Source organism: Telmatherina bonti (genome assembly GCF_933228915.1).
Source record: "Telmatherina bonti genome assembly, chromosome: 19".
In the NCBI taxonomy this organism is placed as follows: Eukaryota; Metazoa; Chordata; class Actinopteri; order Atheriniformes; family Telmatherinidae; genus Telmatherina; species Telmatherina bonti.
The window spans coordinates 13811962-13816891 of NC_136617.1; positions in this window are offsets into that span (position 1 = coordinate 13811962).

A 4930-nucleotide genomic window follows, 5' to 3' on the forward strand; every position below is an offset into this window, starting at 1 on the left:
GCTCTGCAGTTTGTTGCGTTACTGAAAACAACCATTCACGCTCACTCCTAGGGACAATTTTACAGTAACCCATTAACCTAGCATGCATGTCTTTGGATGGTGGGAGAAAGCCAGAGTACCCGGGGAGAACTTTTAATACTGGTTTTGTAACATTCTAGTGGACCTTGGTGGAAAAAAGAAACTTTATCTGGTTTAATGACTTTAGTGTTACACATTGTAAAGTTTAATACAAGGAATCCTTTCATATAACAGACACAATTTCATTCATGATAAATGCACTTCACATTGAAACTGTAGACTGAGTTCAGAGCTGATGAAAGGAATAAAGAAGGCAATAAAAGATTTTCTATAGCAGGGCGAGTTTCAACGAGCTTGTGTTTTCCTATCCAAGGCTTCAGTCAAACGTTTGGCAAGCGTCTTAACTTCGTGTTAAACATTGTGTACATTTATTATATGGAAATTTGAGTAACTTTTGACACTTATAATGGTTTAAAAAAAAAAAAAAAACATCAATTATTTCAATGATCAAATGTCACTGTAGTTGGAGACAAATGTTAGGTAGGAGAACATCTAGGTATTGAAACTCGCCCGTGATGCAGTCAAATATTATATAAAAGCACTTGTGAGGTCCGAACAACATCGTCCCTCCGGTTGCATTGATAGTTTGTACCTTCTGTACATCTCAAGGCATCTTTTTTTTCCACAGTAAACGTACATACATAAATATTCAAAAACGAAAGATCACAAAGACTATTTGCTATTTCAGTTGCTAATCTCGTAAACTTTAGTCACAGCTGTGTATGAAGTAGCACTCATGTGGTTAGCAGAAGGTAATGTGATGCTGCTTTCATAACATCTCTGCTTTTCTTTCATTAGTGGTCAAAAAAAACAGCTTTCAAAAAACTTTACTCGCAACTCTTCTGGGTTAACTGTCTACTTATTAAGTGTAAATTTATTCAAAGCTAATCCATCCTGCTGTCATAGTTAGTTATGCATTACTGCGCAAGATTACAGTAACAGTTTGGAAAATAAGTTGTTTTTAAAGGCTAAAATAAGGATGACAAAGTTCAATGTGCCCAGACAGAGCAGGAAGTAAACCTTGTTTTCTGTAACATATCAAAGAAAATATGGCAAAATAAAGTTAAAAAAAACAACTTTTTATACTGTATTTTTGTAACATTTAGTTATCTCCAAGTAGAAATTAACTCTGGTACAGAAGTTTGTTAGCAATAGAAAGCTAGGCAGATTTTGAGTTTTATGTCTAAGTTAGCAGCAATTCCTCCACTAATACTGTATAAAAAAAAATAAAAAAAAAAACTTAATCACCATTCGGTGATTCAGTGACTCAGCTAAAAGCTAAGCTAGCCATCATAGCAGCATTAGCAACGGGTTCATGTAATTCACCACGCATAACAGCGTTCATTGATAATTGTGAATTACCAGCAGATGGGAAAATGAAAACGAATGACTAAAGTCTGAACTTCACTGACTATTAGCTGAGAGCTGCTAGCACAAAACTGTACAATGGCTGTTAGTTGTTAACTACCACAAAGTTTACTCTATAAGTCTGCACTTAAGTTTGCTACCAAGTGGAAATATAACCAATGTACAGACTCTCTCTATAAATATATTATTGGCTAATAAATAATACATTAATCTATTTAAAGAATTTAATTCTGCAATAAGCTGTTTGTTGTTAGCATGTTAGCATGACTAAGCTAAAATGCTGAATGACAGACAAGTTAGCCTATGTTTGGTTAAGTTTGTTATTGCAAAGAGTAAGTTCAGTCTAGCATCCATTTGTTTTTGTTGTTTCTTTTCAATTGCAAAATAAAGTAATCTGAGCAGTTAATGCATAAATAATTATGAAAGGCAGCATAGAAAGTAGCTTTTAGTTGTAATAAACTCATTTCCATGGTCAAATTATATGTATTTAAAAAAACCTGTAGGATGCAGTAACCTACTGGTTGCCAATTATTCGGTTTCTTTAACAGCCTTGGTACGAGCTGCAATTCACAGACATGAACAAATTGTTCACTATCTTACCTAGGGAACATGCTTATGTCTAAGAAATCTGACATCTTGAATTTTTAGAGCATTAGTAAAGAAACATTCAAAGCACACAAATATTTTACCTCATGATAAAACAAAAAAACAAAACAAAAAAAATCTCACTTCTGTGTATAAATCATCTGTTAACACTAGCGGACCGCTGAAGCAAAGCCAGTGCAGTTACCATGTTAGTCCAACATCAGTTTCAACAATAGTTTTATAATAGAGATGCTTCTGTTCATTGTATGTCTGAGGAGAATAACATTACAGTATTTTACTGGACATTTAAGAAATTATTATTTAAGAAAATAAACCAACAAAAAAAAAAGGTATAATTCCACATATTCAGGAAACTGATCACCAATTTCCCATGCAAAAATAAACTTTAGTCCATCTTCTCCTTCAACCACGTCTCCTGACTGGAAGGCATTAGTTAGAGGAATGTTTATTGAATCCAATCAGAAGAACGGACGTGGAGTGTTCATTAAATATGTAAAAATAACACTCATAACACTAACCACATATATAAATTAAAACCAAAAAAAACAGGGACAATAACAAAGGATTCATTGAACTATTGCAGCTTTGCTGCCATTTTGGCTTAAAGTGGACACAATCAACCTGCTACACACTCCATGTAAATGCATCTTGTTTTGTTTGTTTTTGTTTTTTGTAATAAACACTGTAGACTTGTGTTAACATTAGCATCTGCATCGGATGTGTTGAAATATTTAAATTGCACAAGATTTTCTTCTGAAATTTAATTTAGCCCTAGCATGATGTAACAAACATTAAATCTCAGTTTTTCCACCAGACATTTCTTACACGTTTGAAGCCCATAAACTCTAGTTATGAAGCCTTGGCTTTAGCATTTTGACCCCTGCCATTCCGCTTTTCTGAAATCCAACAATACCTACAGGTGATAGATCTGAGGGAGAACTGCAGCGACCACACAGACCCACTGGAATGTGACTTTTCAAGGTACTCCTAAAGTATTAGTATATATAGGAAAGTATATACATTACATACCTTAAAAACTATGACTTGAAATTAGTGATTAATACCACAGATTTCAGAAAATGTTTTTTTAGAGCCAACAGATCAGGAGAAATGTAGGGACATTATACCATTTCAATGGAACCGGATTTGTTTATGAAACTATGAGGCGCCCCCTGTAGGTCATTAGACAGAATGCAGCTTCAAGGCACTTCTATACTGGCTTCATGTTTTAAAGTGGGAGGCTACATCAAATTTTCATGCACAGTGTATGGTCATAGTCAGTTAATAAGCATGCTTAAGCAACTACTGAAGACAAACTTTCCATTTCTTAACTTTTATTATATCGAGCATGCTTGAGAAAAAGATGCGAGACATCTTGCAACATTTAACATTAAACCAAGTATGACTTGGACTGAATGGATTCTGTCGCTACTTGTAGGGATCTCTTTTAAAAAGTTAAATGTAGGAATGCTGACCTTGTTCCAAAAAAACTTCATGTTTTTCTAATATTTTTAAGTATGATCATTTTTAATATTTTTTTCCTTTTGTAAGTGTCTGGTGAAATAACTGAAATTTAACATGTGGAGCAAAACTCCTCTCAGACCTCATTTCAAACCAACAAAGAGATGACAATTCAATCTTTTCTCTCTCGAAACAACTTCATCTGCTTTTCCAGATAACAGACAAGGGAAAAAAAACCAACACCAAGTTTAGGTTGTGCTTTTACCATTTAGTGTTTCTGTTCTTTAAGAACAACCACAAATACCGATAAATATCCTCGGTTAATACGAGACGCCGCAGGCAGACGTCCTGCTGGTGTTTGCTGCCCAGATGGACTGGACTTTGTTAGAAGAGGATCAGCTGGACCAGGCTGCTGTCATGTTGCTTTAAAGAGTTACGATGGTCCATACAATCTTCTGCGGATTTAATCTCAGAATAATCAGATGATGGGGGTTACAATTAACCAGTTTCAGCACTACCATTTCTTTTGCAGTCAGAGCCATCCCCTTATGAGAAGTTAGTAAAGTCATACTAAAACATTGAAGATGTATTTATGATAGTGTAATTTATAATTAAAATGTTTTATCTCACTATAATGGGACTAAAAGAGCATATGGTAAACTGCAAGTACCGTTTATAAATCATTTCAAAGGGAAAATTGCATTTCTAAACATGTTAGCTTCAACCAAATTATTCACTTTTCAGTAATTAAATTAGTCAATATTCATATTAGTAAAAGTTTCAAGTTAAAGCACTTTTAAATTATTTCATACTTGCAATAAAACCAGATCAGAAGTTTCTAATGAATGAACTCTGCTGCAAGTTAGATTAGTGGTTTACTGATTAATCGACAGACAAGTTAAAGTCGAAAGTGGTGACGGCTCAGTTTTGTCGAACTGCAATGTGCAGATATTGAAAGTTTAACTCGATGACTAAATTAGTTCCTCAATAAAGGAATTATTCCTTTCTACTGAATGCTTTCAGAAGCAGCTTTACAATCTGAATTAATCCAAACACAGAAGAATCCCTAAAACCAGCAACACATGTGCAGGTTCAGAGTTGAGTCCATCTGGATTCAATCCATCTCAGGCAACAGTACAGCTGACGTCTGCAATGCCTTCAACCTCTGATGCTTTGCGTTTTGCTGACCCAGAAAAGTTCCAGATTCTGTACTTTCTGAGATCTCATCAAAATGTTGACCTAATTCATCCAACAGATTCCAGAAGAATCAAACTTCAGATCCAGTAAATCCCATCGGTGCCACATTCAACTCCTGGTTCAAGTCGGAAAGAAATAAAGCCGCCACTTTCACTCGTAGAGATAATTAGTTTGTGTCCCTCAGTTTGGAGGTGTGTTCATCTCTTCCTGCCGTCCCTTG